We start from the raw sequence: 15,546 nt of genomic DNA on the forward strand, positions 1-15,546 counted from the left end.
TCCTACCTGGATCCTGGTATCCTACTGTACCACCATGACAGGGTCCTTCCCTGTTTCAACTCAAGTCAACACTTCGGATTCCATAGCTCAGTGACACTCACCAGCTAACCCTTACCTATTAACATTATGCCGATCTCAGTCGTTGCTTTGTCCACCCCAATACAATCTATGGCGCTGTTCCCCGACTGACACACGCCTCACCGCTAGGAGTTCCGCCTCCAATTATATCTCCCCACACTCAATCGAGGATTTCAAACACTGATCATCCGTCTGCAACTTTTCACCACACTTGGGTCTCAGTGCTAACCTTCTTACTAATACCCAACACTCAAGTACCTTATGCCATACACAACAGTCAACTTAATGTTCCAAGTGTATCCACCATGATCCATTCTGTCGTCTCCCGCAAGGTTCAATCCATCCTCGCGTCAATTTATTCCTGGGCGTGCCCAACTCGTGATGCACTCCCACATTTCCATAACCCTACCATAAATCAGGTCCTTTATGAAATCACTCTTTACTTAACCAAAACACACGCATATTCCCGCATTATCAGATACTAAACAATCATACCTTGCCTTCTGAATTTCTTTCTGATTTGATACCACTCAGTCCGTCTAACCTCGAGTTTACTGTTCCCCTCGCCTCTGATGTAGTTGTCTCCCGGAGATGCTCGTGCCATAGATGACGCGCTTACCAGTCTTGTTATGCCTTCAATTCTTCGGACGTTCTTCATAAGCTTCTTTGTTACTTCAGACCAAATCTTCTCATACCTGCCCTTTCTTCTTGTAGTTCTAATCTGAGTACTCCTGACGACACTCAAACTAACACTCCGTGGAACCTTACCTGAGACTCCGCCTCCTGGGTGTAAACGTCTTTTGCGTAGTCACTTGCTCACCATTTCCGTCTGGGAGTAATCCACATGTACTGCTCGTGAACTTGAAGGGGACTTGCCTGAACCATTCTTGTATTCTCTACTTAAAGAACTTACCTGTGATGCCGTAGCTTGAACTAAATCTAGAATCTTTGTTACCAACTCCTCACACTCCACTCAGTTCAAAACAAAATTCCTGAAATGTCTCTTTCCTTGGTTCCCAACCTTTGTACTTTTCGTCCTAACCCTGCGATGCTAACAGTCCCCGCGGTATAACACACTGGCTATACCAGGCTCAGATTCCTTTAATTGCTTCGATAGACTTTCTGTCGGCCAAAACCGTCTTTTACAACATTCTTTATACCAACCCTATCTGTAGTCTAACCTTGAAACACTCCCGAGTCTTCCTTTTATACCCACATAGTTTTCCACTGGTCAACTCAGTTCCCACTCAGTCTCCTTTACATACCCCAGATGATATCCTCTACAATCCATCTGCTAGAGTTTCTTATTTCTTCTCAATAAGTATTACTGTCCTCAGCCTCTCAAATGGCACCATTGAGGCAACCTCTTTATGTCCATCACCCTCTCAGAGCATTCACAACACCGAGTCCTTCCAGTTTGCTACTTGCCCAAAGCATATGCTCGTCAGTCAAATACTCCTCCTTAAGGACTCAGCCTCGAACTTGCAATGTATCGACGCATTCCAGTTCTCCGTTTCCCTCACCATGGGAAAACCATCCTAGCATCCCAAGTCATTCTACGCAGAAGTCACGCCCTCACCTGACCTCCTCTCAGGTGGCATCCTTTCCCTTATGCATACAAAATAACCTCCCTAGTTCCTGTCACCAACTTGATAACTACTTCTTCCATCAGGCTTCTTTCCAATCTTAAATCAGGTGCCCAAGCACTGTCTAGGGTCCTTCTACCTCAAAATTGAAAATCTGACCTCGCTGCGTTCTATCAACACAAGTACCATCTTATCAATCAGACTTTTCCCTCTTTCTGGCAAACCAGAAGCCACAATCCTACCCGGGGTTCTTTTAACTTGAATATCACGAGTCTATCTTTACCAATTCCCTCAAAGGAAGCACTGCCCTTGCGGCTCTAGCACTCATGCCCTAATCATCAACCATCAGTTCCTCGACATCATGGCCCTCTCCGCCATCCACATACATACGATAATTCCTTACATCAGGGCGGCCCAAATCCCCTAGACTATTCCAGATCTCATATCCTTAAATGGGTCTCCATCCAATTCCGGATACATCCGTCAGTATAACTTCCTAAATGAATTATCCAATTCACCAGACCCATTGATCTACGCGGTTGTAACCCCTAACAGTCCAAACCAGACTTACACATTTGCCCGTCTCCACGGTTCTAATCATGTCTTTAAAATCTCTTCTAACCATTCATCATCTAGGTTCTTTCCAACCCAATAAGCCAGTACCTCAGCCTGAGTGTCACTTCCAGGAAACTCTCTACCTCAACATTTAACACAACCCTCTAATCAGGATCTCTCATCCTCTTAACCAAGGGTGGAATTAACTCTGCTCGTCTATTGATAAGTCCCTTGCCAACTCGAGCTCTCCTCAAAACCCGAGGATAACACCCCTTAAACCCCTCATATAATACATTTATCTGTCCATACCTCACAGTGAACCAACACTGGACACCTTACTGTTAAATCATCGAAATCAGCTATTTCCCCAGAGAAATCCGCTGTTCTTCTATCCCATCTCAACTAACAAACTCCACAGCCTACTCACACACTAGTGACTCACTGCTGCTGCTTTCAGGGATAACTGGAGATCTCAACTCCAACTTATACCTAGAATCCCCTTTCAACACAATATCAGGTCCACAAAACCGTTCTAGGAACAACCAACACGAGTTCATCTGTCAAAACTGACCAAACTCCTGAACTCTGTGGTTCATACCCTGAACCAAACCACAACTAGATCTAAATATCCACAGGTATCAAGCACCCAAAAAGCATAAATAAGCCAAAATCACAATGATATACATTTAGCTACCAGATTCTATCATCACTAAGTATATCCATACTCATCATGCTTCATACAAGCCAATATACAGATATAACATATGAATTTAATCCAGAAAATTCACCACATACACTCAATATGCGAACCATTATGCCAACATTCATCCATATGCATAATAGTATTATTCAGCATGCATCAATCTCAACATGCAATAGTCAAGGGCCAGGCCCTATCAGTATCTCATGCATATGTCATTTCATTCCTCATGCTCCATATAATTAAGCAGGCAAACGAAGCAATCAAACATATATTCAAGCATATTAATCATTCATACCAACCAACCCTGAGTCGAGCTTGTCACTGACAGCGAGCGTACATGTTCGGTCGATCTCCAGAACCAATAAACCTTGGCTCGCTCTGATACCAAGTTGTAAAGCCCTACTACCTTAGAGCCGTTACTAAGTGAGTTTTAAGACGAAACAGTGCAATAGACTCGCTACCCGAGGTTTTGAAGCAAAAGTGTGACTAATAAAAGTTAAGGCTGTAATCTTTGAAAATGCGTTGACTCAATAAAAACTTCTAGTATTAAACAATTGGGATCCCAAAAATAAGGTTTGAAAACTATTTACATCTTGAAATAAGCTTACAGTTGATCGGTTACAAAATCATAGATTATTACAGCCATTTTCGAATAAACCCCCAACCAAAGCAGTCGGGCAGGCCGAACATGTACGCGTCGCTTCACGCTCTCCGTACTCATGGTTGGTTGATTCAGTCATTGCCCTACCTGCAACACGGAGCACCCGTGAGCCGAAGCCCAGCAAGAAAACTCATGCATAACATAACATATGCAATTCATACAGTTTATCATAACAGATAATCCACATACAAACAAGTCAACCATTAGACTAAGCAAACACGACCATGCCGCCCCCGAAGCCTTACCGAAGCCTGGGGTCTCGGTCCTCACCGCAAGGATCTCACACATATCCTCTGGGTCCTGGGCCCCGCCCTGACCATAAGCATCCCATGTGCTTAGTGTTACTTCCGGCTCCGCTGCCGTACCCGGCCTACGCCGCACTCGGCCCTTGCCGTTCATTTCATTATAATCATACATAGCATAAATTAAACAACATTCATACAATTATCAATACATGTAAGTCTACACCCTAACATGTAATGCAATATTGGGCCGTGCCCCGCAATCACACTATGGGCCACGCCCTATCCTACGGGTGTTATAGTTTTCTTACCTGCATTCCGAGCCTCCTGATGCACTAAAGCCGCGAGCACGGTCCTCAAGCACGAGCCTCACCAACAACCTAGTCACAACACACAAGAAACCTCCCTCATTACTAATCAACCCAAAACCACTTCTCGAGACCAATCCCGCACTCTCGGGACTCCCAAATCCCTAAAATAATTCACCGGAACCATCCCCCGAGTCCCCGGGCAAAAGCCCTAAAAACCAGAATTTTGGGTGTCAAAATTGGCCTAGGGCCGCGGCACTCCATTCAAGGGCCGCGGCGCCCAGCGACTTGGCCTCCTCCTGATGCAACCTCGCGCCGCGGCGCCCAAGAACAGGGCCGCGGCGCTCATACGCGAACCCAGAAAATCTGGGTTTTCTCTTGCGTTTTTCCCGAACTTAAACCTTCCAAATCACACCAAACCAATACCCAAACCCCAAAAATCAAATTAAAACTTCAAATGGACCATCTAACAACCCATAAACACTAGATTCAAGCTCAAAACACAATCACACTCACAAATCCACCCAATTGATTTCAACTTCAACAACTTAAACCCATAGGCCAAAAACACAAACCCAAGCTTGAAAAACCTAAACCATACCTCAAAATCTTAAACCACAACAGATAAAACTCTTAAAATTGCATAGAACCTTACCGTAAATGAAGAATCCAACCTTAAGCTTCCTTGGTTCATCCCCTAAGTCCTCAAGTTTTCAGCTCCCTTCTTCTTCTTCATGCCCTAGCTTTTTCCCTCTCCTTTTCCTTCTCTTCAAATATCAAAGCATCAAATGGCTAAGTCCCCAAACCGTGGACCCCTAAATCCCAGCTGCAAAATGCCTATAACCCATGCCAAATGACCAATTTGCCCTTCCTTGCCTATCCTTTCCCAACTAAACCTCAAGGGCACTTAAGTCCTTTTACTTCTATTTCATTTCTACCATTTTTCTATCTAGAACTTGTTACTCCCAGCAGTAACTAATGGTTACCCAGGTTACTAAATCTCCAATAACCATTACCCGCTAAATCTCAACTTAACCATAAAATTCCCGAGGTACCCCTAGGCTCCTCCCGAGCCGGGTACAGAATCCCGTTGTGACTCTGAAGTTAACTAGCTCTCTAGGACCGTCTCGGCACGTGCATCACAATAATACAACCACACCCACGTGGTACAATTCACATAATACAATTATCACATATATGCCCTCAGCGGGCTAAAATTACCAGTTTACCCCTATCATGCAAACGGGGTCCACATGCGTAATTATTTCACCTAACATGCATACTAACCACGTAGTCATGCATCTCAATGTTCAATTAGTCATATAACATGCTTTAAATCATAACCATGCATTTAACTCATAAAATCACACATAAATCCCATCGTGCCCTCCTGGCACGCTAATCAAGGCCCTTAAGCCTTATTAGCGAATTTGGGTCGTTACACCATCAATGACGACTTATTGGCTCAGCTGCTTGAGGATGAGGAGCAACCGTCATCGCTAATACCTGACATTCCCTTTTCTCGTGCCACTTCAAACACTCCATCTAACCTTATTCATAATATGGTTCGAGCAAAAACTACAACCCAGAAAAAGAAAAATCCCAATCCTTTAAATCAGCCTGCTCCTCGGGCTGAAATTCCCTCGACCAGTGGTCGAGCCGAAAATATTCCTGACCCCAATATCCGAACTCATGCCCAGCCCCGAAATGCCATTCAACCAGATACTGAGTGGTATGTTGTCCCTGAGAGCCAGGTGACAATTAGGATGATCGGCAACTACATCAGAAAATATGGACTCCTGGGGGTGACATTAGTTCGACCCAATCAAGACCAAAGGGCGAATTTTCCTGGAGGCGCCTTCAGCGCCTGGTCGAGATACCATATTGAGGCAGGGGCTACCTTGCCTCTTCATCCATTTTTTCAAGGGGTGGCCAACTACTTCGGGGTCGCCCCTTTCCAAATAACTCCCAATGGGTATAGAATGCTCGCAGCACTCTATATCTTTTATAGCCACAAAAAATGGCCTGTGCCAACTCCCCATGAGGTTAATTATTTGTTCGACCTCAAGTCTAACCCCAACCAAGAAAGTACGGAGTTCTTTCACTTTTGTCACCAGGAAACTGGGCGCACCTTCCTGACCAACACCACTCACATATCGAACGTGGGGAGGTACTACCAGGAGTATTTCCCTACAACCGACATGATCGCGAACAATCTGGCCTTTACTCAAGGAGGTAAAACCTTTGTACCACTGGTCGTTAATCTTTATTTAGTGCTTCCTCTACACTTTCTTAGACTTTTAATGCCTTTCAGGCCCATGGCTGCGACCAGACCCCACTCCAGATATGGAGTTAAGATCAGCCCTCTTGGCCAATATGACCGACGTGGAGAAAAGCGTCAAACATCTGGTCACAGAGACTAACCTTAGGCTGGTCGGCCTTTTGGCCCTTCATCAGGACATGAGGGAGTCAACAGCGGGGAGTGCTACTAGTGGAGAAGTTCCCGAGCAGCACTCGGATGTGGAACAAACTCCTCCGAGGAGGGCCACCAGAGTAACAATCAGGGAACCTTCCAACACCCCGCGGGCTTCTACTCCCCTTGCCCCAAAGGGAAAAGGAAAAAAGAAAGCCACCGAACCTCTCGAGCCCCTCAACGAATCTTCAGACGAGAACGGTACTGATCTCTTGCTCTTAGATAGCTTGCCAATTCCCTGTCACTTATTTGACGGGGACGACAATTTTAAGTACGCTCCAAATTTAGATTCATCCTTCTTCATGCCAGAGAGTGAGTGTAAGACTAGTAGAGTATATAATATAGTGACCAGTGATAGCTCGGGTATTTCACTTACAATTTTCTTTGTTTCTTTTCCTGACATAACATACTTAATTGTTTATACTATCTCACTGCTCGAATATTTGCTTCTTTTCCAGATATGGATTCTGAATGCGTGTTTGACTTATACAGCGCCCCTGAGGCTCCCGAAGCTCCCTCGAGCAAAAAAAAAAAGTGAGCAAGAGGCATCCTGGGGAAAGCAGTAAGATGCCTCAGGCTAAGAAATCTCGCGTTGCAAGCCTCCCGGAGGACGGAACCTCAGCCAATGCAACTCCGCCACCTTCTTCTCGAGCAGCAGACTCCCCCTGCTCTTGCCGAGTCGACACCATCTCCAACAGCCTTAACTGACCAGACTCAGCAGGTTGGTCCTGTTTCCACCGAGGTCGACATAAAAAGTCATGCCTTCAGATCGTTAAAAGATAGGGTCACAAAGATTGTGAAGAACGATCGCTGCCGAGAGGCGATGGCTGCGACTGAGACAATGGATGTCGACCAGATTCTAACCCGCGCCTTGAATGAATTTGCCAGTGTAAGTTATCTTTTTTCTGTCAAGATGGCTTCTTTTATACTCTATAGTCTGTCTAATCTTTGCTCTGATCGCAGGCATTTCTAACTCTTACTGTCGGTCGGCTACGCTCGAGCGTCGTCACCAAGCAGTCCAAATCTTTGGAGCAATGGCACGCTAACGAACTTAAAGGTGTCGAGGCAAAGTACACTGAGCAGCTTGAGGCGGTGCTCGAGGAGAAGAACAAACTGGCTGAGGAGTTGAAGGAGAAGCAAAATTCTCTGGATAAGGCCGTCGAGCAAAGGGACCAGTTCAAGGATTCTAACCGCATTAACTACCACGAGGATAAAAAGCTCGAGCAGGAGTTGATCACGAGCAGACAAGAGACTACAACTTTGGAGGGCCGACTCAAGGAGCTTGAAAAAGTCAATGCCAGCAATTTGGAAAGGTAGAAGAACGCCACGAGTAAGTGTTTTTATGAATTTTGGAAACACAACCAGGGGGCGGACTTCAACTACCTTCCCGAGCGCGCAAGGCAAGTCGAGATAGTCCGCTGCGCTGCTCGACTGGCAGAGGAGGAGAGGGCAAGAGTACCTGCCTAGCCTGAAATTTCCTTGGCGACTGGCATGGACGGGGCGGACAATGAAATTGCAGATGTTGTCGATCAGGGTACCCCTCAAGATCCTTCAGATTCGTAGTCTGCTATTTCTTTTAATCTTTCAAGTACTTGACCTACGGGTCGTAATGTAAAGACATTAATTTTTTGTTGCTGTGTGGGAAGCTATTTTCCTTTTAATCAGACAGTTACATCCAAGCAGTACTGCTCGCAGTGTAAAGTAATTCATTTTTGATATTATAACACATTTTTATTTATAATATCTGTTCACATGACCGAACTTAGCATAGCACTTTGGATTGATTTAACAAAATACAAAATTTTGAAAAATACTCTAAGTACCCTAGCATGCTTTCACTTATTTTGCTCATGTGTTTACATACCTTTTAATGATATGCTTTGCTTACTTGTACCATATATGCCCCCTAAGTGATCGAGGAGCTTTAGGTCCTTGGTCACTTGCCTTGACCAAAACCTGTTTGAACAATGCTGCTCGGAGCAAAATAATTGAAATTGTAATACAGCAAAACAACACACGTAATGAACAAATACTTGTAATAAACACAATAATTGGCAAGAAATGACTGACTGCGCACAGTCCCTTGTATTTCTCATAATAAATGGACGAAACATGTATGTACGAGTGATCAATAAGATCTTACACTTATAAGCGATCGGTCACATAAAATGACCAACCCTTTTTCAAAACTTGTAAAAAGTAAAATTAATACAAGCCAATTCTTTAAGAAGAATTGTTTATTGGTAATAATTGCGCAGGTGTTCTCCATTCCAATAGCAAGGAACGAGATCTCTGTTTAAGCAAGCAAGTTTATAGGTGCCTGGGTGAAGGACTTCTTCAATCTGGTATGGCCCTTCCCAATTAGGTCTGAGTACTCCAGCAGCTTGGTCGCGGGTGTTTAGAAAAAATCTTCGGAGTACAAGATCTCCAATGCTGAACTTCCTCCCTCGCACTTTAGAGTTGAAATACCGGGCGACTTTTTGCTGGTACGCAGCTACTCGGAGTTGGGCTTGCTCACGTTTCTTATCGATTGAGTCCAGGGATTCCATCAATAGTTGTCTGTTCGAATCTTGATCGTACGTTATTCTGCGATGCGAAGGCGGATCTAACTCAACATGCAACATAGCTTCATATCCATAAGCCAAAGAGAATGGAGTATGACCCATTGCTGTTCGATGGGAAGTTCTGTACGACCAAAGTACTTCAGGCAATTGTTCCGGCCACGCTCCCTTAGCTTCTTCTAGTCTTTTCTTCAGTGTATCCTTCAATGTTTTGTTGACTGCTTAAACTTGTCCATTTGCTTGGGGATGAGCGAATGAAGAGAAGCTCTTAATAATACCATGCCACTCGCAGAAGTCTGTGAATAGATCACTGTCAAACTGGGTGCCATTATCCGAGACAATCTTCCTTGGCAATCCATAGCGACAAATGATGTTTTTGATCACAAAATCCAGCACCTTCTTGGTCGTTATGGTTGCGAGTGGTTCAGCTTCGGCCCATTTGGTGAAGTAGTCGACGGAAACCATAGCATATTTGACACCACCTTTTCCCGTGGGCAAGGATCCGATAAGGTCGATACCCTAAAATGCAAACGGCCACGGGCTTTGCATCTGTTTAAGCTCATTAGGGGCTGCTCATGGGATTTTGGAAAACCTCTGGCATTTGTCACATTTCTGCACGAATTCCATCGAGTCTTCATTCATTGTGGGCCAAAAATATCCTTGCCTTAGGATCTTTTTTGACAAACTCTGCCCCCCAGCGTGGTCTCCACAAAAACCTTCGTGCACCTCTTTCATCAATTCTTTGGCTTTTTCCTTTGTAATACATCTGAGGAGTGGCATTGAGTATCCCCTTCGGTACAAAATTCCATTGACCAGGATATACCTAGCAGCTTGCCGCTGAAGGGTCCTGGCTTTGTTTCTGTCCGTTGGTAACACGCCTTGCGTCAGATGCTCTACATATGGTGCCATCCACGTATCCGCCATCTGGATTACCAGAGTGGTCTCCTCTGCTTGGATGCTTAGTACAGATAGTCGTTCGACTGGCACTATGTTCAGAGTATCAGCATCCTTTGCACTTGCCAATTTTTCCAAAGCGTTCGCGTTGGAATTCTGATCGCGAGGTACTTGCTAGAGATTGTACTTGTCAAACTGAGCCAATATATCCTTTGTTTTGTTCAGATAGGCAACCATCTTTAAACCTCGCGCTTGGTATTCTCCCAGGACCTGATTCACCACCACCTGAGAATCACTATAGATGTCAAGCACTTTTATATTCATGTCCCTGGATAACTGCAATCCAACGAGCAGTGCTTCATACTCGGCCTCATTGTTAGAAGTAGTGAAGTCAAATATGATTGCACAGTGAAATCTATGTCCTTCCGGCATTATCAATATCACTCCTGCCCCATCGTGTTACTCGTTAAAAGAACCATCCGTAAATAATTTCCATGTGGGTGCTTGGATTTGACATTCAGGCTCGTTAGGCTCTTCAACCTGCTCACCATTCATAGGTTCAGTAAATTCTGCAATGAAGTCTGCTAGGGCTTGTCCTTTTATCGCTGCTCACGGCAAGTAAGATATGTCGAACTACCCGAGTTCGACTGCCCATTTTAGCAATCTACCTACAGCCTCTGGTTTTTGCAGGACTTGTCGAAGAGGCTGGTCGGTCAAGACCGCAATTGGATGAGCTTGAAAGTAAGGCTGCAGATTCCTAGAGGCCAAAACTAGGCAATAGGCTAGCTTCTCGATGGGTAGGTACCGCTGCTCTGCTCCAGTCAGCCTTTTGCTTACGTAGTAGACAACCTTCTGCACGCCTTTTTCTTCCCTTACTAGAACGACATTAGCAGCATATTCCATGATCGCCAGGTAGATGAATAAAGTTTCTTTATCGACCGGCTTTGACAGGATGGGTGGTTGCGCCATATGTGTTTTTAGTGCTTGAAAAGCCTGTTCACATTCCTCTATCCATTCAAACTTTTTATTGCCCCTAAGTAGATTAAAGAATGGGACGCACTTATCTGTTGACTTCGAAATGAATCTACTTAGAGCGTCAATTCTTCCGGTTAAGCTTTGAACATCCTTAATCTTTGCTGGCGATTTCATATCAATCAGGGCTTTGATTTTCTCGGGATTGGCTTGAATTCCTCTCGAGTTAACTATGAATCCCAAGAACTTCCCTGATCCTACTCCGAAGGAACATTTAAGGGGATTTAGCTTCATCTGATATTTTTTCAAGACGTTGAAGCACTCCTGCAAATCCCTTACACGCCCTTCTGCTTTCTTCGACTTGACCAACATGTTGTCGACGTAGACCTCCATGTTTGTGCCGATCAATTCCTTAAACATGTGGTTGACGAGTCGCTGGTAAGTCGCACCAGCATTTTTCAAACCAAAGGGCATCACTTTGTAACAGTAGAGCCCTGTATCAGTCCGAAAGCTAGTGTGATCTTCATCAGGGGGTGCATACTAATTTGGTTATACCCAGAGTATGCATCCATGAATGAGAGGATCTCATGTCCTGCAGTGGCATCGACCAGCTGGTCGATCCTTGGGAGTGGGAAAAAATCTTTGGGGCAGGCTTTATTTAGGTCTGTAAAATCCACGCACGTGCGCCACTTGCCATTCGGCTTGGGCACTAGTACAAGATTAGAGACCCACGATGGATAAAATGCCACCCTGATGAATCCATTCTCCTTCAGCCTCTTTACTTCTTCTTTTAAGGCCTTTGATCTATCTTTGTCGAGCAGCCTTCTTTTTTGTTGCACTGGTGGAAAACTCTTGTCGATGTTTAGGACATGGCTGATGACTGCAGGATCTATCTTGACCATGTCTTTGTGCGACCAGGAAAATACCTCCTGGTTCCTCCTTAAAAACTCCACTAGTGCTTCTTTTGTTGTTGTCTCTAAGATTTTACCGACTTTCAACTCTAGTCGGATTTTCTTCATCTTGGACCTCTTCAAGGTCCTTGATGGGTCCCACTTCTTCTTCAAAATCCCCAAAGCGAGGATCCAAATCCCTATCCTCACTTTGGGCAACACCCTATTTGGTGACATTATCACCTGAGTGGGCCTGAACATCAATCACCATTTGCAATTCCTTTCCGGTAGCGTCTCTCGATACACCCTTCTTCGCCTTGGTGATCAAGGCTTTGTAGCACTCCCTCGCTTCCCTCTGGTTTCCCAATACGCAACCTATCCCCACGTCTGTTGGGAATTTCATGGTGAGGTGCCATATCGAGGTGACGGCCCGCAGGTCAACCAAAATCAGTCTCCCAATTACAGCATTGTATGCCGAAGGACAATCAACTACTATAAAAGTAGTGAGTAATGTCCTATCAGCAGGTGCAGTGCCTGATGTAATTGGGAGTCTAATTGACCCTGTTGGGGCGAGCCCTTCTTCGGAAAAACCATAAATGGTTTGGTTGCATGGCTCCAGGTCCTTTACTGACAATTTCATTATTTCCAGCGAGGACTTGTATAGGATATTGACTGAACTTCCTGTATCGACCAATACCCTCTTCACCGTCATATTTGCAATATGTACATCCACGACCAGCGGATCAGAGTGTGGGAATCGCACATGCTGGGCGTCGTCGTCAGAGAAGGTTATCAGTTCCTCCTCTGTTCGAGCATTTTTTGTTGCTCGATCCTCGACACTCATCATCTCGATGTCTTGCTCGTAGCTCAGGGTTCAAGCGTATCGTTCCCTTGCCTTCCCACTATCTCTTGCAAGATGCGTGCCTCCGCAGATGGTGAGTAGAGTGCCTGCCATAGGAGCTGGCTGTAAAGGTGGCGAGCGTTGGCGTGCAGGCGCCTGCTCGCTGCCACCTTGAGCCTCTCGCTGAGAACCTCCTGCGGCTCGCACATATCTTCTTAAATGTCCCTGCCTTATCAGGAACTCAATCTCGTCCTTCAGCTGGTTACACTCGTTGGTATCATGACCGTAGTCATTGTGAAAATGACAGAACTTTGTTGTATCTCTCTTGGAGATATCTTTCCTTATAGGTGCGGGTCGTTTGTAGGACACGTCTGAGCTAATCGCCTGATAGACCTCAACTCGGCTTTCGACAAGGGCAATGTAACTGGTGAATCTCGGTTCATACCGAATACCTTTGGGGCGCTTACTCTCAGAGGTCGAGGGTCCATTGTTCGCCCGCTTTCCACCATTTCTTTTGTTGCCATTCCCGTTGCCTTTGTCGTTGCCATTGGGTTTTTCTGACCCATTGGCAGCTTTGGCGGGATCTTCCTTGGGCCCCTTGTCTTTTGTTGGTGATTTCCCTTCATTGGAAATCGCGTCTTCGAGCTTGATGTATCGATCAGCTCGATCTAAGAACTCTTGGGTGCTCCTTACCCCATTCTTTCTGAGGCTGCACCAGAGGGGTGAATGGCGTCTAACCCCTGCAGTTAGGGCCATCATCTTACCTTCATCGCCCACAGTCTTGGCTCCAGCTGCAGCTTGCATGAAGCGCTGAACATACTCCTTCAAGGGCTCTCCCTCTTTCTGGCGTATCTTGACCAGCTGATTGGCCTCAGTGGGGTGCACGCGACCCGCGTAGAACTGTCCGTAAAATTCCTTTATGAACATTTCCCATGATACTATACTAGCAGGAGGGAACTTAAAGAACCACTCCTGAGCGGTGTCAGATAGTGTTGCAGGGAAGATGCGGCAGCGGGCATCTTCTGACACCTTTTGTATATCCATTTGTATCTCAAACTTATTAACGTGAGATACTGGGTCTCCATATCCTTCAAAATTTGGTAGTGTTGGCATCTTGAATTTACTGGGGGTTTCAGCCACAGCAATCCTCTGTACGAAAGGGGTGCCTCTCCTTCAATCGTACTCAATGTGGGATGTTCGCCTCCCGACCAGCTGCTGCACCGCCTAGTTCAGGGCATCGATCTAAGCCTGAACAGCTTCTAGGATTGCTGGGGCCACTGGCGCCAGGGGAACGTACTCATCGTGCCTTTCTTGGCGGTTGTTAAGTACGTCCCTCAGATCATCGTCTCTTCGTCACTGCTCGTTGGCTCCCAGCCAACTAAAGACGTTCTGCTACCTGGGCTGCCCCCCAACGTTATGGCCCGCTGGTCGGTCCTCTCTAGGTGGTGGGCTCCTGCCTCCGCCTCTTTCTTCGTTTCTCTGACCAACATTCCTTCTGCCAGAATCGACTTCATTGTAGTCGTGGCTGACTATGGTGTGACTGGCTATTCACTTTGTTGCCTCCTTGGGCTGGCATTTCCCGAGCGTTAGGGGGAGGCCTGCACTGGTCGGTGGGTCCTCGTGCATTGTTATGCCGTGGAGGGCCTTTGTTGGCATCCAACTAAACTGGCCCACAGTTTGAAGCATCTGGAACATGACTGACTTCAATTCAAACTGTGTTACCTGAATTTCTGGTCTAACGATGCCCGGATTGAGCTCATTGAAGAGGGGGAGAGCATATTGCCTGATAGCACGATCTCTGTCATCAGCCACAATAACTGCATTTTGCCCATTATTGGCAGCTACTCCCCCTTGAGCAACTCCTGCTAGATTTACTGGTGGATCATGAGCGAATCCTGATAGATTTGCTGCCCTCCGGGCAGCTCCCTATTGAGCCCCTTGCTCAGCATCCATCACTACTACTTCCCTTTTTTACTTTTGTATCTTTCGCCTTCTTCTAAAGGTACGCTCGATTTCTAGATCAATGGGAAGTAGTTCAAGGTCTTGATTCTCGTTCATACACTGTATAAACCTGAAATTGCACGAGAATCACCCAAGTTAGCACAAAAGAATTTAAACCAAATTGCGAGATACTTAATTTCACAATAAATGACTTTAAACAATCCCCGACAACGGCGCCAAAAACTTGTTGGTGTAAAATAGATACTAAGTGCAAGTGTACACTGTCAACAAGTAATAAGGTGATAAGAACCCAATTTTGTATCCACTAGGATTGTTTTTAAGCTTAAAATTGTGAAATTAAAATCTAGCAAAATGATTAAAAATAAAAGAACCAAACTCAAATTAAATTGGAAGTTTTTTTTTCTTTTTTTTTATGTAATTAAAAATAACTAACAGCTGAATTTAAAATCTAAATTAATTGAATGCAATATGAAAATAAGTTGATAATAAAATGGTAAGCTAGGATAATTAATTCCCCCTATTATGTAATTACTGGAAACAATGCTATGAGAATGTTGTGGCACACTGACAGTTTACTAATCAAGAATTTTAATCAAGTCCATAAGATACCGTCAAAAACAAATGGGTTTAACTCTCTAATTATATTACTTATGTCTAAGCCAATTTAATTTCAAGAATTTCATATCAAGCACCAATTCTATTAGATTATGCAAGGCAAAGATATATGTCTATACCCTCACAAAATTAAAATCAAAGAAATTAATCTTACACCATTCAAGTCTTTTGTCCAATAATTATAATCATTTTCAGCAATCTCAAC

The sequence above is a fragment of the Humulus lupulus genome, chromosome 7, assembly GCF_963169125.1.
Source record: "Humulus lupulus chromosome 7, drHumLupu1.1, whole genome shotgun sequence".
In the NCBI taxonomy this organism is placed as follows: domain Eukaryota; kingdom Viridiplantae; phylum Streptophyta; class Magnoliopsida; order Rosales; family Cannabaceae; genus Humulus; species Humulus lupulus.